The 24,438-nt window shown below is 41.5% G+C and overlaps 1 long non-coding RNA gene across 1 annotated transcript in view; it reads left to right on the plus strand.

Moving 5' to 3' along the window:
- Positions 1–24,438, plus strand: part of LOC148147617 (uncharacterized) — a 350,264-nt gene that overhangs the window by 157,072 nt on the left and 168,754 nt on the right. The window lies entirely within an intron of this gene.

The following is a 24,438-nucleotide window of genomic DNA, read 5'->3' on the forward strand; positions in this document are numbered from 1 at the left end:
CACAGCAGGTTAGACAGCATCCGAGGAGCAGGAAAGTCAATGCTTTGGGCCAAAACCCTTCATTTGGACTCAGGAGGGGGAGGGGAGCCCAGAAGTAAATAGAGGGACTTGGGTTGGGAGAAGGATAGGTGGGATGGTGGATGCAGGTAGGGGGCTATTGTGATTGGTCAGTGGGAAGGGTGGAGAGGTTAGATGAGTAGGAAGGTGGTCAGGTGAGAACAGGTCATGGAAGTGAGGAGGAGGGGTGGGGTGAGACATGGGATGAGGCTGGGGAAGGAGGGACTTTGAAGCTGGTGAAATTGATGTTGGGCTGTAAGCTTCCCAGGGTGAATGCTGCTGAACTGTTTAATTGGGCTAACTCTTCCCAGCTCTGGAGGATGTGGGTTATGGGGGTGGGGGTGGGGGGGGGGCGGGATGGAAAAATTATGTGAGATGTCCAGTGAGGAGCTTCTCTTCATGGAAATCAAAAATTCCCACTTGCCAACCCAGAGTTGAATGACAAAATAAGGTTCATGCTAGTGAGTGGCAAGTGGCCTGTTTACATGCATTTACATCTCACCATTGATTAATCTTGCCTTGATATGATGTAGTTGGTCATTCTCACACTCACCGGATTGAAACTAGACAGTGACAATTTCCAACAAGAAAATCAGAACAGTACCTGGTGACTCCAGCTTGCTGCTTGTTCCTCTGGACCTTCTATTGTGTAGACCTGACACCAGTACCTCAGAGTAGTGGCTGCATGCATACTCCATCCACGGGTGTTGGTGTGCAGCATGTATCTGCTTCACTGCACCAACATGGCACATTTCTGATCCACTTACCGGACAGTTCTGCACTTCTGTGCTGCATTTTGGAACTGCATTGCAGGACACTGAAAGTGGGGACAGATGTCAATACAGAGATTGGGCCAAGGTGCACCTCAGGGATACTCATTTGCTCTATTAGCACATACTCACTTTGTGTCTGCTTCAATGCTCACAGCAACTGTGCCTTGCCTTTTTGCACTTTGACTCCCTCAACAGGTTAAATGCCTCTATCCTGACTTGCCTTTTAGTGCAGGCACAAACTTTGGTTTCCAACAGTAATCAGTCAAGGGGATAGACAAGTCATTCACTTTCATATGACATGTGCCTGCCACATTTATATCAAACAATCCTCAACGTCTAAGGGAGTAGTCCTCAGTTAATCGGTCTGTGCGCGGTACGTTAAGGGCAGCCTCCAATATTAATCCAGCTAGGGGACAGCCAGTCTGCATTTGGGCTGGTTAAGGTTAGTGGGGTTTGTGCCTCTGCAGTCCAGGGAATCAGACACGTTCAGCCCTGTGAATCCAGTGCAAACAATCCAGAGAGTCACAGTAAGTCAGTCAGGGAACTGTGCAGAGGTCAGACATGAATCTGCTCACTCATCAGTTAAGTGGGTCAAAGACAAGGGTTTCATCCACCAGTATTTAAGGAAGGTTTATGAAGGATCACTGCTGCAGGAGGGTTGCTGACGAAATCAATTGTGGGAATTGGAGACAGCATACTTCGATGCAGAGGGAATAACAGTTGGGAAGAGGGGAGCCTTGTATATGAGAGAGAGGAGGTAATGGAAGGGAAAGGGGTCACTGACAGTCTGCAATACTTTGACTTCAATGGGGAGACAGTGGGCTGCTGTATCTGACACATTGACTTGATATGCCTGGAGCCAAGGGAGCAAGGTAGGGAAATAAAGAGTTAGATAAACAGATTGAATGGAAACATCAGGAAAATTCAAAGCCAGAGAGATTGAAAGGGGAAGATTGAAGTGGATGTGTGCCCTTGGAGGTTCACCCAGGGTAAGAGGCTGAGCCTGAGATACTGTGTCAACAGCAATTGGTATTTCATTTCATTCTATTGTGCTGCAATTAACAAGTGTGTAATGGAGCTGGGAACAGCTGCAACTCCACTCAGAGTGAGAATGTTGTCCCTGATGGTAATGTCATTGAATGACAAGGGCAATGGTTGCATTCTTTCTTGCTGGGATGGTCATCTTTGTGTAGTATGAATGTTACCTGTCAATTATCAGCCCAGGGAGAAGAAAGTGAGGACTGCAGATGCTGGAGAATTAGGGTGGAAAAAGTATGGTGCTGGAAAAAGCACAGCAGGTCAGGCAGCATCTGATGAGCAGGAAAATCGATGTTTCGGTGCATAAGCCCAAAACATCAATTCTCTTGATTTCCGGATGCTGCCTGACCTGTGTTTTTTGCACTGCCACACTTTTTTGACTCAATTATCAGCCCAAGTCTGGATGTTGTCAAGGCCTTTCTGCATCTGAACATAGACTGCTTCAATATCTGAGTCGTGAATGGTGTTGAACATTGTGTAATCAAACATCTGCACTTCTGACCTTATGATGGAGTTAAGTTCATTGATGAAGCAGCTGAAGATGGTTGTGCGAGGACACTGTCCTGAGGAACTCCTGCAGAGATGTTCTGGAGCTGAGATGACTGACTCCAATAACCACAACCATCTTCCAATGTATCAGGTATGACTCCAGTCAGAGTTTTACCTGGATTCCCACTGATTGCAGTTTTGCTAGAGCTCCTTGATGCTATGCTTGGTCAAGTGTGGCCTTGACATCACACTCACTTTCTTTGGAGTTCATCTAACGAATTGTCTGCCAGTTTGAACTAAGGCTGTAATGAAGTCAAGAGCTGAGTGGCCCTGACAGAAACAAAACTGGGCAACACTGAGCAGGTTCTTCCTGAGCAGATGTTGCTCGATAGCACTGTTGATGACACCTTCCATCACTCTACTGATGATCGAGAGTAGACTGATGGGGCAGTACTTGGTTGCATTGGACTTGTCCTGCTTTTTGTGTACAGAACAATATCTGAGACATTATCCATATTGTCAGGTGGAGATCAGTATTGTAACTAGACAGAAACTGCTTGGCCAGAGGAGTGGCATGTTCTGGAGCACAAGTCTTCATTATGATTATCAGGTGTTGTCAGGCCCTATAGCCTGTGAAGTGTCTAGCGAATTCAGCCGTTTCTGGATGTCAGATGGAGTGAATCAAATTGGCCAAATTCTGGTATCTGTGATACTGGGGACTTCCAGAGGAAGCTGAGTTAGATCATGCACTCAGCAATTCTGACTGAAGATTATTGTAAATGCTTCAGCTTCATCTTTGGCATTGCACAAAAGTGGTCATAAGATAGATTCCACCACCTCTTGACTGGTTTGGATCTGTCATGTCTCATGATGGATTCTTTTTCTCAATGAAGTAAAAATTTCATGTTACTACATCTATGGCTATTCTACCACAGAGTCCCTACAATGTGGAAGTAAGCCATTCTGCCCATCAAGTCCACACCCAACCCCACCCCTCCCGCAGAGCATCCCACCCATATCCACTCCTCTACCTTTCCCATGGCTAACCCACCTAGCCTTCCCTGAATACTATGGGAAAATTCAACTAGCCAATCCACCTAAACTGCACATCTTTGGACTATGGGAGGAAACCAGAGCACCTGAAGGAAACCCACAAGGGAAGAATGTGCAAACGCCACACAAACAGTCAAGTGAGGGTGGAATTGAACCCGGATTCCTGGCACTGTGAGGGAACAGTGCTAACCACTGAGCCACTGTGCCACCTATTGTTTAATCAGGAATGGGGAGGAGGTGATGAACAGAGGAGAGTTAAATTTCAAAGTTGCATAACACAACTTGAATGAATAGCTTTCATTTAAGGTGCTCTGTGAAATGTGATAAGGTAAGGGGTGATAATGGTAGGGAATGGCAGTAGTCCAAGGGAGTGTCAAGCATGCTGAGGTTAGGTAGATCATGGATCAATTTAGAGTCAAATTTTGTCACTTTGTTCTCAAAACGTAACTTAGCCTCAGTCTCAGTCTCTTAAAAGCCTCCTCACTGCAAGGGTAACCATGCCTTTCCTACCATGAACTCTATAAATACCTACATAACCCTTAGGAGCCAGAAATAAGTGTTAAACTAGTCCTTGTATTGATACACACGTATAACTGGTAACTGTGATTGAATGATCTGGGATGTTCTAACTACGAATTGTCTGCCAGTGAAACAGCAACACTCAAGTCAATCTTTTGCAATTCATCCTTTAAATAGCACTGCTATTGAACTGTAGCACTGCCCTCCTCACTGATGGACATTTAAAATGCCATGTAACTATCCAAAGAAGAATGTTCTCCTGGTCTCCCAACTAATATTTATCTCTTTACCATAATTGACAAGACAGGTCATATGCTCATTTAACTCTTTGCCATTGTTGAGCTTTGCTGTGTAAAAATTGGCTGCCAGGTTCCCCTTTAATACAGCAGTGATTACATTCCAGTGGCTCTGAAACACCCTCAGAATATTCTTTGGTTATGAAAGGCTCTTTAAAAAAGGGAAGATCTTTTATTTAGCTCAGAAAATGAGACATATACGCAGACAAAGAAGATGTTAGATATTGGATTGGAAATGAAAGATGTTGATCTATGTTAAATACTTTGTTTTTAGGAATTTGTGCAGCTGTACATCAAGCAGAAATGCCAATCTGAGGCACAATCTGATCTCTTTTGAAAGATTTCTAATCAATATTTGTCTTAGAGTTCATCAGTTCCAATATATGGATGACTTTGTGAGATCACGCCAATGTCATTGAATGTTTGACAGAAAAACAATGGAGAGAAATTATCTCAATGAGAGTTTGATTTCCAACAGTATCCGAGCAGATAAATGTGAGTCGCATTATTTTGAAATGGTAGTGTAAACCCATCCGAACAACAACCTAATGCAATGGATTAGCTCCACCCCAACAAACCAGTAACTACTCCCAAATATAACAGCATGAGATGGCCTCACATCATTGAGGACAGTAATGTACCAAAACAATGTGGTGGTCTTTGACACTATATCTAAGGCTATCTAGTGTCAATGCTACCAATAAAACTGAGAGACTGCAGTATGACATTGACTGTTAAACTTAATACCTGTGGTATTGGATCATTACTGATTATTAATTGAGTGAACACCACTTAAACACACATTCATTGCCTGTTCTCTAAATCCAAGGAGATTGCTGTAGAGTGCAAGTTATTCTATGTACTGCGTAGGGGAAGATAAATGTTATGGTTACTAACCTTGGCTTTGTTGGCGTAAAAGCTTGTCAAAAACAAAGTGTGTTATATTCTAAAGTCGCATTGCTGGCCCTAATGTTACAGCAAAGTCTGCAGTCTATGATTTATACCATTTTAGTGAAAGGTGAGCTGCTGCATATTTGAGATTGTTGCAATTTGTAGCAATTGCATTCACTGCTACATTAGCATTACGTTCAGAAAATGCACATGACAGCAAATGAAATTCTTCATGATTTGCAGTTAAACCGTACTGCAAATGAGGCTGACTGCACATAAAGAAGTTGGTTTATCAGGAAGGCTCTGAGGAAGCTAAAGAATCAATTTCTCCCCAGGCGATTGCTGTATACTTTAATAGAACTTGCATTGGGCCTTAGTTTTACATTTAGCATGCTAGCAAGAGCACATTGTGGTACAAGTAAATATTTGCTTTAATGAGTTTTGAGAAGATTTGTAGCTCAGGTTGAGGTTCTGGATGTAGGTTTGCTTGCTGAGCTGGAAGGTTTGTTTTCAGATGTTTCGTCACCATATTAGGTAACATCTTCAGTGAGCCTCCGGATGAAGGACTGGTGGTACGGCCTGCTTTCTATTCATGTATTTAGAATCTATTCTGATTCATCATGTGATGTCATTTCCCATGGTGATATCATTTCCTGTTCTCATCACTCTGAGAAAAAAGAACTTTCACACTTTCACAGAAACTGGAACCAGAGAATGATTTAGCCCAGAAACAGGTCATTTGGCCCATTTTGGCTGTGCCAGATTTCAAAAGCTTAACAATTTGGAGCATCCTATCTGAGACCATAATAAATTGGGGAAGCTTGCCTGAGGACAGCCCATAGCATTTTAAGTGAAAATATTGCCAGTCAACTCTTAAATGGCAAATCTCTTGTTATAAGACTGTAAAACCCAACTCTGATTTTTCCCACTTCCCTGCTCTTTCCCTATAATAATGCAAACTTTCTCTGATATATTTGATATTCCTTTATTTTAGACAATTATTAGCATCTTCCTATCTTGAAAGGAAAGGAAGATAACTGGAAGATTTCCTGGAGTTTAGGAAAGTAAGAGGTGATCTGAGTGGCATATATCATTTTTAAGGGATTTGACACGTTGGATGCTAGAACAAAGCTTTCCCCTGACAGGAAGTTTAGAACGAGGTAATGCAGTGTTTTGGAAAAGAGAAACCAAAAACATTTCTGCAGTTTAGGATAAAGTCCACAGGAGATAGCTTCCTACAAAGAGAATGGTGTAGTCAGCCCTTCACTATCTCGATAGCTACTTTTCTCTCCAGTTTTGCTGTTTGAAACTCCATGGTTTGGAGATGCCAGTGTCGGACTTAGATGTACAAAGTTAAAAATCACACAACTGAGCTGAAAATATGTGTTGCTGGAAAAGCGCAGCAGGTCAGGCAGCATCCAAGGATCAGGAGAATTGACATTTTGGGCATGAGCCCTTCTTCAGGAATGAGGACACTTTCCTCATTCCTGAAGAAGGGCTCATGCCCGAAACGTCGATTTTCCTGCTCCTTGGATGCTGACTGACCTGCTGTGCTTTTCCAGCAATATATTTTCAGCTCTGATCTCCAGCATCTCGCAGTCCTCACTTTCCCCTAAAAATCACACAACACCAAGTTATAGTCCAACAGGTTTATTTGGAAGCACCAGCTTTTGGAGCGCTGCTCCTTCATCAGGTGGTTCTTCATCAGTAGTGCTCCACAACCACCTGATGAAGGAGCAGCGTTCTGAAAGCTAGTGCTTCCAAATAAACCTGTTGGACTATAACCTGGCGTGGTGTGATTGTAACTTTGAAACCACATTGGTACCATTAGGTGTTATGTTCAAATACTCCTGTCTAAACAGCCATTAAATCTATCTCTACAGAGGTGTTTTGGCTAGATGTCCTTTGTTATAAAAGTATTGGTATTAAAAGTTCAGTGTGTCTGCAATTAATTTGGGGTTTTGATTCATCATCGTGATAATACTCTGTTATTGAGGATGTTCAACAGACTTTAGGATACGTAAGCAGTGTGAAGATTGTGTGGCAAGGTGTAACTACTGTAGAGGATCTGTCATGATCGTATTGAAGGGCGCAACAGACTGGATGGGCTAAATGGCCTCCTGCTCCTTCACAAATGATAAGGTGTTGAGGGGCATGGACATCGTGGGTAGAAAGCAGCTGTTTCCCTTGGTCGCAGGGTCAAGCACAAGGCAGCACATTTTTAAAGTGAAAGGCAGGAGGTTTAGAGGGGATTGACGAAATAAGTTTTCACCCAGAGGGTGGTTGGAATCTGGAATGCTATGCCTGGGAGGGTAGATGAGGTGAGTATTCTCACAACCTTTAACAAGTACTCGGATAAGTAATTGAAGGACCGAAAACATTCAAGGCTATGGGCTTAGTGTGGGAAAATGGGATGAGTATAGATAGTTGTATTTTTTTTTGGCGGTGCTGACTTGATGACCCAAAGAGGATTCTATGATTCTAAATTTATTTGAGCTTTTGAGAAATGTATCTAGTCGAGCAGACAAAGAGGAACCAGGAGATGTGAAATACCTGGATATCCAAAAGGCATTTGATAAAGTGCCACATGAAGGGTTAGTCGGCAAGATAACAGCTTATGAACTTGGGGATAATAAATTCCAGGAATAGATGATTGGTTAATGGACATGAGGCAAAACATGAGGGAAAAAAGAGACATATTTAAGTTAACAGGTTGTACCAGATACAGTGCTGTAAGTATCGGTGTCTTCAGCTGTCTACAATCTATAATTAATCATTAGCTGACAGTGAGCATCATGTGTAAGTTTGCTGATAATCCAAAGCTTGGTGGAAAGGTAAGCTGTAGGACAATACAGAGATTGTAAAGGCACACAGGCAGGTGAAGTGAGTCTATTTTTATTCATTCATGGGATGAGGACTAGGCTAGCATTTATGGTCCATCCCTACTTACCCAGAGGACAGTTAAGAGTTAGTCAATCACATTGCTGTGGATTTAGAGTCATATGTAGACCAGACCAGGTAAGGATGGCAGTTTCCTTCCCGAAAGGGCATTAGTGAACCAGGTTGGATTTTTTCTGACAATCACCAATGTATTCATGGTCATCACGAGATCCAGATTTATGTTTTTGAATTCAAGTTCCACCATCTGCTGTGGTGGGATCTGAACCCCAATCCCTAGAACATTATCTACGTCTCTGGGTTAACAGTCCAGCAACAATACCACTAGGATGTTACTTCCCAACAATATGACCAAAGGCTTATATTATATGAAAGTGCGAATGCATTCATTTTGGCCATAAGAATAGAAAAACAAATTAATTTTTAAAAGATTCTAAATGTTGATGTTCAGAGAGAGTTAGGTGTGCTCATACCCCAAAATTTGGCATGCAGGTGCAACAAACCATTAGCAAGACAAATTGGCTTGTTGGTGTTCATTAAATGGGATTTGGATTATAGGAATAAAGAAGTCTTGTTGCAACTGCATGGACACTGGTGAGACCATATCCGGAATGCTGTGTGCAGTTTCGTTCTTCATATTTAAGGAAGGATATGTTTTTATTAGAGGTGGTGCACAAAGGGTCACTAAATTGGTTCCTGGGGTGAGGAAGTTGCCTCATGATAAATTGAACCTATATTCTTGGGAGTTTTGGAGAATAAGAGATGGTCTCACTGAAAGACACAAGATCCTGAAATGAATTCACAGAGTGGATGGATCGGAAATTGTTTCCACTGATGGGGGAATGTAGACATAGGGGCACAGTGTCACAGTAAGGGGCTGATCATTTAGGACTAAGATGGGAAGAAATTATTTCACATAAAAATGGCGAAGCTTTGCTGTTCTCTACCCAGGGAGTGCTGTACTTGCTGCTTTCTTGAATACATTTAAGGTTGAGATAAATAGATTTTTGGTGTGTCAAGAAATCAAGGGATGTGGGGAACAGGTAAAAAAAAAATTGATTTGATATTGAAGTTCAGCCAATATTACATTATGATGGGCTATATGTTTTATTTTACCTCCTAATTCTTTATGCCATTATGTTTTTAGAAAAGATGATACCTAAAGCCAAAGTCATCCTATTTCAAATCATAGAATCCCGATAGTGTAGAAGCAGACCACTTCAGTCCATCAAGTCCACACTGACTCTCTGAAGAGCATCCCACCATCTACCTGTCACTAACCCACCTAGCCTGCACATCTGTAGGCACTATGACAACTTTGTCTGGCCAATCCACCTCACCTGCACATTCTTGGACTGTTAGAGGAAACTGGAGCAAACCCATACAGCCACAGGGAAAATGTGCAAACTCCACACAGACAGACAGTCACCCAAGGGTGGAATCGAACCCAGTTCCCTGGCGCTGTGAGGCTGCAGTGCTAACTACTGAGCCACCATGCCACCCAATGTGCAAAAGTCCCTTATATTAAAAATAAACAGAAGTCAAGCACGTGCACAGTGAAACTAATGCTACAACCACCCAGCGTAAAGCAGCCCTCATGATCGGTACCCCATCCACCAACTGAAATATTTATTGTCCCCATTATCGGTATACCATGGTTGCAGTAGTAGTGCTACTAATGTACAAAATGTATTGTAACAAGCTTCCAAAGCTCAGTGACAGTATTTTGGAAACACACAACCTCCATCTCCCCAAAAACAAGGGCATCAAATGCATAAGAACAGCATCAACTCAAAGTCACCCTCCAGGTCACACTCCATCCTGATTTGGGTATGTGTCACAGTCTCTTCATCATCATGGGGTCAAATAAATGGATTGGTCAGATGGGCTGATCAGTGGCAGATGGGATTTAACCCTGATAAATGACGCATTTTAGAAAAAGCCAAGGGAAGCATGGGATTACTCAATGCACAATATTATACTAGGAGGCTCAGCGGAACAGAGGCATCTTGGTGGGCTTGTCCATAGATCCGTGAAGATTACAGGACAGGTTAGGAAGATGCAGAAGACATTTTGGGATGCTTACGTTTAACAGTTGAAGCATAGATTATAACAGCAGGGGTTATACAGAGCTATATGTTGGAGGTATACAGAATGTTGGTTAGGCCACACCTGGAATACTGTGTGCAGTTTTGGCCACTAACTATAGAAAGGGTGTGATTGCACTGGAGGTGGTGCAGAGAACATTCACCAGGATCACACCTGACATGGAGCATTTCAACGATGAAGAGAGGCTGGATAAGGTCAGGTTGTTTTCCTTTGAAACAGAGAGGTTTGAGGGGTTACTCGATAAGGGTGTATAAGATAATGAGGGGCATGGGTAGGGTGGATAGAAAGCAGCTTTTCCCCTTTGTTGAGCAGTCAGTAACAAGGGGGTGCATGTTTAAGGTGAAAGGCAGGAGGTTGATAAGGGAATTGAGGAAAAGTGTTTTCACCTGGAGGGTACTTGAGGCAGGAAACTTCACAACCTTTAAAAAAAGTACTTGGGTAAGCACTTGGAAGTGTCATGAAATTCAAGGCTATGGGTTAAGTGCTAGAAAGTGGCACTGGCGTAGATTTGGTGCAGTTTTGGTAGCCCAGGCTCAATGGGCTGAAAGGCATCTTCTGTACTGTATGATTCTACATTTCTAAACTCCCCACCTAACTGGAATGTCATCACTACAAGCACAGTAGTGGTCAGAATAGCGTCCTTCTGTGCAGAAACCAGCCATTCAGCCCAAGTCCACACCGACCCTCTGATGATCATCCCACCCAGACCCATCTCTATAACCCCGCATTTCCGATGGCTAACCCACACATCTCTGAACATTATGGTCAATTCAGCACAGCCAATCCACCTAACTTGCACATCTTTGGACTATGGGGAGGAAACTGGAGCACCTGGAGGAAACCCATACAGCTACAGGGAGAATGTGGAAACTCCACACAGGCAGTCATTTAGGCTGGAATTGGACCCAGGTCCCTGGTGCTGTAACGTAGCAAGCTGACCACTGAGCCACCATACTGCCCATTCTTCTTAAAGAAGAAGACTCACTTCCATTTTTCAAAGGTGACTGGAGTTGGGCAATAAATGCTGGTCCTGATCATCATATCCACATCTTAAGAATAAAAATTCAAAATCAGAATCTTCAGATGTACAACTGGAATCTTTAAGCAATGCCACAAGTGTCCCATATTCACTCTGCAAAGATAGCTCACATGGAAGACCAAAGGACAGGGTGGAACAGCAAGACTGTGAAATTTACAGCAAAGGTATCATTGCAAAACCAGCAACGTGGTAGAGAAAACTGGTGTTCCCCCTCCCCCCCAGGCATCAACTGAAGATAAGTAATAAGTCAATAAGTCAACTGCACCCATGCCAATTGAACTGAACCCTGTGCCCAGTTGCTCAAATTCCATCTATTGCCATTCTATGCTGGACTCTTGCAGTAGATTAGAGGGAGTGTTTAATCTGATGCAAGGTACAATGTGTTGGGGATAGGCTGGATGTGAATTTTTGTATCTTTGTGTGCAATATTCAAATCAAAAGGAACACTCATTTCAACAAGTAATGTATGAATGCTGTTAGATTAATTTGTCATTTGATGTAGTTTTGCTCAGACATATGACACCTAATTTTCCCTTGTTTTTTCAATGGTTGATGGTAAGGTTTGTGATTATGCGTATTCCTGGCAAATGACTTGTCTCCATGCTCTAACTGTTAGTCAACCAACACACCCATCCTTATGGCGCACCACCTTGTTATGCCAATTGGAAAACAGAAAGACTCATTATCCAGTGGGCTGTCAGCCAAACAGCTTCTTTTTGCCCTCATTTTCAATGCTTTTGAATCTGGTAAAGAGAAATATTCAAAGAAAATGACAAAAAAGGTCTTTTTCAATGCCTCAATGACTTTCCTCCAGGATGGAACACAATAATGATCTGAAGATTAGTATTTAATTCCTGGAGACCTCAGGACAATCCTGGAGCATAGGCAATCCTAGCTGTCTGTCGCACTGACACATCGCTAGAATTATGGCCTGGTCACTGTGGAGTCTTGGAGCTGAGTTGGCCATGTCTAGAGCGTTGATGGTTAATTACATTGCCTAACGTTTGCAAACTCCCCTATCCCTCCTACATTAGGGCATTGCCTTTTGATGGATGACTGTGGCATCAACCAAATGGACTCATAGGGAACATGTTTTTCACTGTTTAATCTTCTTTCTACTGAGGCTCACAGAACAGTAGCTTGAATCCTTTGTGCAGACTTGTTTCCCAGTCACACTGGTTATTTGGTTTGAAATTCAAAATCTTCACAATATTTTCCAAGGCAATAGAAAGTAGAACATGACTCTGAAAAATCATTTGCCAAATTTCATCAACTCTGTTTGTTTGCACTGCTAATAAAGATGATTTTCACTTACTCAGTTCTGTACTGTGTTTTTAGTTACATTTCCAAAAACTGGACAGTAATTGTGCCTTTTTTGTTCACTTGCTAGTTCCCCATTCGAGAGCATTTTTATTCATTTAACAGCCATTCTAGTTGAACCAATGCTGTTTTAGCTGTTCAAATCCCTCCTAAATGCAGCGATAAGACTTGCTGCTGTTTCTGAGTCACTGGTCCAGTGTACTGGTGTTAACATGCATTTTTCCACCTACTGAAACAGTAAAACCATGTGTTTAGCAGATTTCTTTTGCAGCTATCATTTAACCCTTTGACGAGTGCACTAATATCAACTTTCAGGCTAATATCTTTGCTTATTTTACAGTAATGAATTGTCAATGCACAGATCAAATGGGGTAACAGAATGAATTTTGAATTTGCACACATTACGTGATTAGATTAGATTCCCTACAGTGTGGAAACAGGCCCTTCGGCCCAACCAGTCCACACTGACCCTTCGAAGAGTAACTGACCCAGAACCATTTCCCTCTGACTAATGCACCTAACACTATGGGCAATTTAGCATGGCCAATTCACCTGACCCACACATCTTTGGACTGTGGGAGGAAACTGGAGCACCTGGAGGAAACCCATGCAGACACAGGGAGAATGTGCAAACTCCACGCAAACAGTTGCCCGAGGCTGGAATCAAACCTGGGACTCTGGTGCTGTGAGGCAGCAATGCTAACCACTGGGCCACCGTGCCAGCCCAAGTATGGGCCAGGAGTTTGGGCTTACACTCTCAACAATTGTCTATTCAAAATCAGGAGTGGATTAGACGTGAATTTGTGCTTCCCACAGACAAGGCTGTAAAGGAAGAGAGTCAGTTCATGAAATTACCTGCCATACCCCTGGCTCCACCCCACAAGTATCTTTTTGAAAAGAGAGATGCTTCATTAATTAAATTCTCAAGTATAGGGTTGAGATAGATTCTCCTCTTCAGTGCCAAAATGTAACGGCTTTTTGGGAAGGTAGTGGGTGGCAGGGGGCCGATGCACTTGAGAATGCACTTAGTATGAGCTCAAGCAAAAGCTGTTCACATTTCTCTCCCCATTCTGAATGGAGCATTGAGAGTACGTTGTGCATGAGGTTACAATGATCACTTCCTGTCTGAATGCTTGGGCTCTGGCCCTGAAGAGAAAAGGCAGCTCAAGCATGAATATAAATGGAGCAACTACCTGGAAAGGACATTTGAATTAAAGAATCCCTACAGTGTGGAAGCAGGCCATTTAGACCATCAGGTCCACATTAACTCTGCGATGAGCATCTCAATCTGACCCCACCTTATCATATCCCTGCATTACCTCTGGCTAATCCACCCAAACTCACTACCCTGGTCACGGTGGGCAATTTAACAAGGCTAATCCACCTAACCTGCATATCTTTGGACTGTGAGAGGAAACTGGAGCATCTGGAGGTAACCCACACAGATAGAGGGAGAACATGTAAACTCCCCAGAGATGGTTGCCCAGTGGTGGAATTGAACCCAGGTCCTGTGAGGCAGCCATGCTAACCACTGAGCCACTGTGCTATCCTTTTGTTTAGAGATGAATTTATAAAGGGATTGCATTTCTACATGAAAGTTGCCTTTTTGGAGATACCACAGTTGGTAAAGGCTACTGGCAACAATATGGTTTTCAGTTTCTTTAGTTTAAATTTTATTATGGAATGATCTCTCTTAGAAGTATTGTGGGTGTTGAATAAGGACGTCACCAAGCTTGTCTGTAATTCTCTCATGATTAACGTTTACAAACTCTTTCAACTTGGACATGAAGAATGTGCACTCGAGTTAAAAGTGGAAAGTGTCTCATGCAGCCATGAAAAATGTACATTCTGCAAAAGCTCCTTTCCACAAGATAGTAAGAAGTGTATCTGAACGAGTAGGCAATATGAAGAAAGGCCTGCATGATTCCTCACTGACCATGCTAAACAGAGATAGTAAGCCACCAAAGTGGCTGGAGCTAATGATGATGACGTAATTCTACATCACATCTGCATCTTCATCTGCTAACTCACAGACAGGAAATCCTACTGACACTTAAATGATGATGCATTCCACCACACTGCTCATAACCATTTGCTCCAGCAGCTAGTCAAGCAACCAAAACTGTTTCAAAATTATGTTTGCAGAACTTTTACACTTTAATACATCAGAGACATTTACTTTGATGATAAGAGCACTAAATATAGTTTGCATTTGTAAATGGGTACTGCTCCTCTGGATTATTGATGGGCTTTTTTTTTGTCTTTGTGGGCGAAGTTAGCTAACCCACAAACTGTTTTCTTCTCCAAGTGTTTCATTTTCTTTGTCATTTTCTTCTTACACCCCTGTTGCTCACAGCCCATTTCTGTTCCCTATCCATGGTTTCATTGTGAGTCACAAGAGATAGTGGGATGTATCAGTTTAGTAATAGAATGTGTTCCCAAGAGCACTTAACATCAGACAGAGAAAACACAAAAGGACCGAATAGGTTTGCTGTTTGAAAGAAAAGTTTTAAGTTCCTGAAACAAATAGTTTCTACCAACTATGTAAATTGATTGTCAGTCACTGCATGCAAAGACTTTGTAGTTCAAACATTTTAAACACTAAATACTCTTGAAAGAACTTGAATCATAGGTAGGTTTGTTCTTCATTTTTACACAAATACAATGATTTAATTGATGATTATATGTGATACTGTGTTGAAGACATTTTAAGCAGTCTACCATCTGTGTGCTAATAAGAATCATAACCCCTTCTTTGTTGTAGTTTCTCTTCTGTCTTCCTCCTCAATCCAGAATGTCTTGAGTCAGAAATCATTCTTTAAACCACACACCGACACCAGAGCATAAAACCAAGGCTAAAGCTGCAGTGCAGTGCTAAGGGAAGTTGGTTTGGATGAGACATTAGACTGCAGTTCCTGCCAGCCTGTGTAGATGAATTAAAAGAAGTTATAGGCAAAGCTCTTACCAGTGCCCTTGCTAACATTCTTTCCTCAGCAAATAGTGTGGAAATTAGCTGACTCACGTGATTTTAACATGCACCAAAATGGATGATAGCATGATAGTTTTAACTGGAAATAATGATGGTGAACCCAAACTTAGCTGAAATGTTGCTGGGAAGCCCACCTCCACTTAGCTATGTTATGCTACATTCATCGGGTCATTAACTGACTCAAGATGACACTTCCAACCCCTATAAGGCCTCCAACAGTGGCCACCAGCTGATCAAAAGCTCACAGTTCTTTAGTTCAAAGATGGCACCCGTGCCATGGATGGGACTGCATTGTCTCCTTAAAGAAGAGAAAGTGCCTTATGGTTCAATCAGGATTTTGCCAGGGCCAGGCTGGCACACATCAGAGATGTGAGGGTGTTTGCATTCAGAAGTCCTGCTTGGAACTATCCTTGGAGGAGGGAATTAAATGAAATTGGGTGTAGAGTACCCAAGCGTTAGGCACCCCTTCCCAACCCTGAAGGATGCTTGATCCCATCACTGAGTAAAATTGCAGAAGTGGCAAGAGAAGGCTCTTGAGCAGCCACTTTAAGGGTCTCAGTTAGCCTCTGGAAGTAACTCCCCTGCCACAGATAAAATCCCAGTGAATGTGGTCAGGGGCCATCCAATTTTAGACCACCCTTCCTGACAATCCACCACTTGGTGGGTGTCAATTTTCAGCCTGTGTTTCTTTCTCTTTTTCACTCTCCTTTCTTCTCCTTCTCTCTCTCTTTCCATCTCGCTTTCCATCTCACTTTCCTTCCTGCTTTCCTTCTCTCACTTTAATTCATTCTCTTGCCCGTCTTTTATTCATTTACAAAATATGTCCAAAATTATTTTCAGGTGAAGGGATCTTGGACACCATTGTTTTCCATTGATCTTAAATTTAGTTGCTTGGAAGAGAGAATACAAATGGCATTAATTAAATTACTGTCTTAGCTTGTGTACATACTCACTGATATGCAAAGACTCTGGATGAGGTTCTCAATTTGCTACAGTTCCAGATGGAATACCCCAAATCGTTACATTCCCAGAAGAGGAGGGGTAAACTGGTTCCCCATCTTGATCCAGCCTGCACCTCCATTAGTTCTATCAAGGTTAATGTAAAGCAGGATTCCTACCCTTGTGGATAGCTTTCTCCTTGACCGAAATATAATAATGTTTTAAAAGGAGCTAATTTAGCCGGGATTTCTCGATTTAACAAAGGGAGTGAGTTTATTAATTACTGCTCTTGAGCAATAAATGCAACACCCATACACACAGATTAGAAATCAGAGGTGAGCTGAAAGAGAGATCGAAGTTATTGGTCCCTGACATGCTGACAAAGAGCAGATAAGTTGATGCTGTGGCTATTAATGGGTTGCACCTATATTGTTGACTTTGGCATTTGAACAGTCAGCTGGAGGCTGATTCACTTTCCTTCAGCCTGATCCCTTTGCTTGCTAACTGCTTTATAGCACTCAGTGAGAAATATCTTTCTTTATTTCTTCACTTGTGATGCAGGTTTACCTACTGGTCATTCTCAAACTGGGACTTCCACAGCATATGAGACACACAATAAGTAGACAAGAGCTGAAGCTCTCTTTTATCCTTGTTTTGTGGGAGGGGGAATTAGCTCTACATTATCTCAAGTTGTTCTCTCTCTGCTTGAAGTTTCTTTGACACTATTAAGTATTACATTCCATCAATATCACATGGACATTTTTGCCACACAGCCACTGATTTGACACCTGTAGTCATTTTGTTTTGCTGTGTGTTTTTAACTTTTTTTTCTGACCTACAGCTTTTTGTTTTCTTTTCAACTGGTGAAATAAACTTTCATTGTTAAAGCAAATCTACAGCCTCATGTGAATGTGTCTCTGCGACTGACCACCACATTAAATATGTCAGTGGAAAATATTACCTATCAAACTCAATTTCATTTTGGGATCTGACTTGTCCAGTTATACCACTGGCTAGGATTATAACATTAAATGCAAGTTGTTGTTATAATTTGTACCTTGATATGGACTCCCAACATCCTATGGCAAACTGAAAGCTTTGGCTCCGCTTTGTTTTAACTGCTAGAAAATACCATTAAAATATTCAAGCATGAAGCCAGTGGAAGTCTCTGATTGTACCCCAGTTCTACTGAGCTGCAAGGATTCTGATAATTTGGATTTCACTCATTCCTGCGAAACTCGATGTATATAAATCTATCAACTTCTGATACATTCAGAAAGGCTCTCAATTCAGCAATAACCTGTGGTTAATATACTTACTTCCAGACTTATGCTCCTGTTCTAACATTTTAGCTGAAGGTGACATATAATGATGGCTCAGAACCTTGAAATACCATGAATGTTTTTATCCCTTAATTCCATTTTAAAAAAAATAATTGACCAAGGACACATGACTGCAGGTGTAAGTTTGGTGATTGTCAAAAAAAGCCAGTATAGTATTAAAATCATAGAGTCATGGAAGCTTACAGTGCAGAAAAAAAGCTCTTCAGTATTGTCTGTACTGATCACAACCAGCTCCTTACTATTATAATCCCATTTTCTGTCACTTGACCCTTAACCTTGGTATCACAAGCACATGTCTAAAAACTTTTTGAATGTTGCGAGGGTTTCTGTCTCTACCATATCTACAGGCAGTGAGTTCCAGATTCCACCCACCCTCTGGGTAAAAAACGTTTCTTTACCTCACTTCTGAACCTCCTGACCTTGATCTTAAATCTAAGACTTCTGGTCATTGATCCCTCCATCAAAGGGAATAGTCTACCCTGTCAATGCCCTTTATAATTTTGTACGTCTCCGTATCTCCACTCTCAATCTCCTCTACTCCCCAATCTTTCTTCATAATTGCACACAATATCCTAACTATAGCCTAAATAACATTTTATACACTTCCAGCATAACTACCCTTAATTCATCTACTTCCATGCAATGTAACATGTAGTCATGCTCATTAAACAAAAGGAGAATAACTTGAGATAATGAAGGACTGACTACTCTATGTCCCATTTCCAGGGATATGTTCAAAAGGGGCTAAAACAGAACTTCAATACTTTGTCCATACTCACTGGGGAGGTAGGTGATTGGGCAGGTGGTGTTTTGAGGTCTATAAGTGAACATTAATTGGCCACTTGAGATCCTTAATTGGTAACAGGTTGAGAAAGTAGCCCATCAACCTTATTATCCAGAACTTAGTGAGGTGGTGAAAAAGGGCTGAGCTTATCTCCAGGGCCAAATTGCCCTATTATTTCCCCTTCTCACTACCTGCAGGAAGGGAATAATCATGCCAAAGGAGTTCCCTCATTTCAACTGGCTAACTAAAAAAGCTCAATGAGAGAATGGAGTGGTCAGTTAAAGTGCCCTTGCATCCTACTGCTAGGAGACATCAGCACGTGTAACAATTAACAATCTCCGTTGTATTAAGAATGCACTTTGAGTTAGTGCAAATCTAATATTCATCGGGAACAGCAGTCCTCTGGACTACTGGCTGTGAGGCATAACGGAGATTTAGTGAGGAGCACTGGATGCAGGGTCCCAATTATATTCAATTTTTGGTCTGACATCCAAAGCAGACAATACAAAGGAGGTTATGCCAATTGCACAGCACTGACAATCAGAGGGTTATTGGGAGGCACAGAAACCTACCTGACACATTTTTCTGATGTATTATTATACCTGTGAAACATAGCAACTTCGATAAAGAGGGGGATGTTGGTCCTCGCAGGGGCTGTCAAACCCTAATAATGCTGGTTGTCTTTGCTACTTCAAGAACAGATTAACCTCATTAGGTCCAGACAGCCTATTCTACAAGATTTCAAATCAAGATCACCATGCTCTGTAAAAGAGAACAACAAGTAAGGAGAGCATGTGAACTATCACAATGCTGATAAACTAAAAAAAAATCCCTTAAAGAAAGTTTAGATTGTCAAACATCTTATTATTTGAAACAAAATAGACCTTGGATTCAACTTAACTATTATTTACGATTTTAGATGACAACTTTTGAAATGTTCCTATAATTGCTGTAAAAGAATGCCAAGCCAACAGAGGCAATATTCCTGTCATTAAGTCTTTGTTTATAATAGCCTGGTGCTGGCTAGGCAGTTTACTTGTTGGCAACATAAAGAGTACAATATTGGAATGGCAGAAAATATGAGCTTGGAACAAACCTTGCATTACTGAGAAGGTTGCTCAAATATCATACATTAATTAATTCTACTGCAATCATGCTTTGTAAGGTATAATACATTATTAAGCATTATAGTAATCACTTCAGCAGCATTCGTACTTCAGCTAGAAAAACATTGTGCATCAATCACAAAGAGTCAATTACAAATAGCAACGTACAGCAGGTCAGTAAACATTTATAAAAAAAGCACGCAGGTTACAGATCTTTGGAGAAAACTCTCCATGCCATCACCTGAGGTGCTACAAAATGAAATGAAAGGAGCCCATCAACTTAACTAGAAGATAATAAAACAAAGAACTCTGGATTCTGAAAATCTAAAACCAAGCAGAAAGAGCAGGTCTGTGGAGAGAAAAATATGGTTAATCTTTGATTCCACATCACAAAACTTGAAACGTTAAATCTTTCTTTCTCTCTCTCTGCAGATGCTGACAGACCTGCTGAGTTTCTCCAGCACTTTCTGTTGCTGTTATTGAACTTACCAAGAAGTACATCCTTTTAAAAAGAGAAAAGGAACATTTCAGTGCAGTAACCTTGGGATGATTTTCATTCCCACAATCTAATCCCAACATTGGACATGTAATACTGGTCAGGAACACACAAATACAGACCAAGAGACCCAATTAAACGACCATCTCTTTTGTCCAATCTGATTAAGCGTGGCCGGAGTACTCCTAGCCTGACTGGATCCTTCCAGCAGTGAAAGGTCAGCAATCCCCTTTGTCAGAAATTGGTACACTGTCACAGTATGTGCGAAAGCACAGGGACACCTCCATCCTTTGTTGCCAGTCACAGATCAGCTAAGCATGAACATCAGGAGCGTTAGTGCCCACCTAGGCTTTGCGCATGGGAAATCATGTCTCACAAAATTAATTGAGTTTTTGTTGAAGAAGTATCAAAGACAGGTGATGAGTGCAGAGCGGTAGATGCGATCTATATGGACTTCAGTAAGGCATTCAACAAGGTTCCCCATGGGAGACTGATTAGCAAGGTTAGATCTCACGGAATACAGGGAGAACTAGCCATTTGGATACAGAATTGGCTCAAAGGTAGAAGACAGAGGGTGGTGCTGGAGGGTTGTTTTTCAGACTGGAGGCCTATTACCAGTGAGTGCCACAAGGATCGGTGCTGGGTCCACTACTTTTTGTCATTTATATAAATGATTTGGTCGTGAGCATAAGAGGTACAGTTAGTAAGTTTGCAGATTACACAAAAATTGGAGGTGTAGTGGACAGCGAAGAAGGTTACCTCAGATTACAATGGAATCTTGATCAGATGGGCCAATGGGCTGAGAAGTGGCAGATGGAGTTTAATTCAGATAAATGTGAGGTGCTGCATTTTGGGAAAGCAAATCTTAGCAGAACTTATACACTTGATGGTAAGTTCCTAGGGAGTGTTGCTGAACAAAGAGACCTTGGAGTGCAGGTTCATAGCTCCTTGAAAGTGGAGTCACAGGTAGATGTGATAGTGAAGAAGGCATTTGGTATGCTTTCCTTTATTGGTCAGGGTATTGAGTACAGAGGTTGGGAGGTCATGTTGTAGCTGTATAGGATATTGGTTAGACCACTGTTGGAATATTGTGTGTAAGTATGGTCTCCTTCTTATTGGAAAGATGTTGTGAAACGTGAAAAGGTTCAGAAAAGATTTACAAGGATTTTGTCAGAGTTGGAGGATTTGAGCTATAGGGAGAGGCTGAACAGGCTGGGGCTGTTTTCCCTGGAGCATCGAAGGCTGAGGGGTGACCTTTTAGAGGTTTACAAAGTTATGACGGGCATGGATAGAACAAATAGACAGTCACTTCCCTGGGGTGGGGGAGTCCAGAACTAGAAGGCATAGGTTTAGGGTGAGAAGGGAAACATCTAAAAGAGACCTAAGGGGCAATGTTTTCATTCAGAGGGTGGTACGGGTATGGAATGAGCTGCCAGAGGAAGAGGTGGAGGCTAGTACAATTGCAACATTTAAAAGGCATTTGGAAGGGTGTATGAATAGGAAGGGTTTGGAGGGATATGGGCTGTGTGCTGGCAGGTGGGTCCAGATTGAGTTGGGATATCTGGTAGGCATGGACAGGTTGGACTGAAGGGTCTGTTTCTGTGCTGTACATCTGTGACTCTATGACTCTCGGTCAGGGAGAATGTCCCCCATTGTAATGGGCACTGCCATAGTTTCAATTCATGTTCAGAGTTAAGGCTTCCAAATAGACCGGAGCCATGAGCTCTGATGTATGGAACTACCCAGGCTTTGGGATACTAGACATTCTCACTACACAGTCTCTCTCAATGCCCTACATGATACTATGGAAACAGGAATGTATCTTGGAACCAGTCAATTGGAATTTATCTCCCATTTTTTTGTCTAACCCCATCTCCAGTCACAACATCACGTGCCATTGAAAATTCATTATCTTATCTTCTGTGAGAACAAATAATGTTTAAATCCTTACTGTCATGGTTTTAGATCTCAGCCACACCTATAGCTAAAATTACTGCCTTAAAATCACTCCTTGGTGTCTGTAATTCATGGCATTAATTGTTAATAATTGTCCTGTTGTGTTTCTGGTTCTTGTATGTTTCTGAAACACAGTGCCCAAGATTGGGGTAGCACAGTGGTTCAGTGGCTAGCCCTACTGCTTCACAGCACCAGGGACCCATGTTCAGTTCCACCCTCGGGTGACTGCCTGTCCAGAGTTTGCATGATGTCTGCGTGGGTTTCCTCTGTGTGCTCCAGTTTCCTCCCACAGTCCAAAGATGTGCAGGCTAGGTGAATTTGCTGTGCTAAATTGCCCATAGTGTCAAGGGATGTGTGGATTAGCCATGGGAAATCTCAAGATACGAGAGCGGGTCAGGGTGGGATGTTGTTCAGGGAGTTGATGTGGACTTGTTGGACTGAATGGTCTGTTTACACACTTTGGGGATTTCCCACCAGAATATATCTGTTAGCCCTAGCAAGATTCAATTATGGCTTGATGTACAAAGGCCAAGGCAATTCCTGTTGTAGTTTATCTGGGTGTTCCAGTTGTTATAGCTGACACTTTTAGAAGCCTTACTGTAACATATGGTAGTTCTTCTGGTTACAAATTATACAAGGGTTTCTCTTGTTGCCAATTATATGGGAGTTTCCAATGTTGAAACGTGCACAAGAGAAACAGGTGCCTTATTACAATTTACAGAAGAGTTCCCACTTCTACCAGGTGCAAAAAAGTTCTCTGTGTTGAAATTCACATGTTAGTTTTCCACATAACATGTATGTACACATGCACATCACACCGCAGGATAAACTCCCAAAGTTGAGATCTTCCTCCAATATGTCCAGTGCCCCACATGCAGAAATGTTGTTTCATCCACTGCATATCTCAATACTTTGTCACTCAGATTATGATGATTATATTTTGACTGTGTTTATATTTTGACTGCATTATAAATAGTCAATACTGACAATTTCAATAGGCCACCAGAAAGCATCTGGAACTATTTTAATCTGAATCAATGAATCATATGAATATTCAAATACCAGTGCAGTAACATAATTCTGACATACATCCAGTCTGAATGCCATTATGTGTGCATGATACAGAAATGAATGATCAACCAATAATATTTAATGATCTGTTTGCTGTCCTTTCTTGAAGTCAATTAACAAAGTTCTTAGTTTGGACAACTTATGAAAAGTCATATATGGAGGGTGAGCATTCAGAAGTACATCAGCATTGTTTTTCATGTATGTCAAATTTCTGTGGTGGTCTGACTGGTAAGTGACATCATCAGGAAACATGCAGTCACAGAAGAGTTAGTACGATGCTCCTTGCAGATTATTCTCACTGTGGGTGGTTTGAAAAAGGTCCTATATGGGAAATCCACACGAGATACATTGTATTTATACGATGATAAATGGCTTGCTCCAACATTGACAAGCCAAGGACATTGTTACCTGATGTATTTTGGAAGACAGGTCCCAATGCTTTGAATTAAACACATTTTTGTGCTACATTTTTACAATTCAAATGTTTTCTTTTCCAGGACTTTATGCACATTGACCTTGGTTTACTTGCAGTGAATTGTTTCATTAAGAGTTTTGCACTTTTGAAGTAGGAGAGGACTATGTGGAACAATTTCTGATGAGCAAACCAGGATAAATATCAGTTCTAACATTCTAATTGGTTTTGTGATTGGGGTATTCAAAGGCGAAATGATTAGTTTTACAATGAAAACTATTTTGTACACATGATGCAATTTTGCTGATAACGTGTTGTTGAATGGTGAAAAGAAAACTATAAATGGTGAAAATCTGAAATTAAAGCAGAAGATCTTGGAAATACTATTTTTGCGTGCTTTTGATTTTCAGTTGATTGGTTCTTTCTTATGATGTTTGTCATGTGATGATCTGCAATAGGTCTGACAGATTACTTCCTTTGAACTCTGGCCTTTATTCCATAGTCTTGAAAGTTCCTTCCTTGATATAAATAGAAATGTATTATGATATTATATGAATATGATATTGCACATATAATGCTTTCAAATATTTAAACAATGTTTTAAGTTTGTTCATGAGATGTAGGTGCCATTGATTGGGCCAGCATTTACTCTCGATCTTTAATCGCACTTTGCTCTGATAAATTTGTTCAGGCCATTTCAGAGGACAGTAAGAATCTGGAGGAAATACTCGGTAACAAAAACAGGTTGGAGAAAGTGAGGACTGCAGCTGCTGGAGATCGGAGCTGAAAAATGTGTTGCTGGAAAAGTGCAGCAGGTCAGACAGTATCCAAGGAGCAGAAGAAAGGCTTATGCCCGAAAC

This window comes from Chiloscyllium plagiosum, unplaced genomic scaffold, assembly GCF_037043375.1.
Source record: "Chiloscyllium plagiosum isolate Xiang-an unplaced genomic scaffold, Cpla_swu_hap1 HiC_scaffold_15, whole genome shotgun sequence".
In the NCBI taxonomy this organism is placed as follows: Eukaryota; Metazoa; Chordata; class Chondrichthyes; order Orectolobiformes; family Hemiscylliidae; genus Chiloscyllium; species Chiloscyllium plagiosum.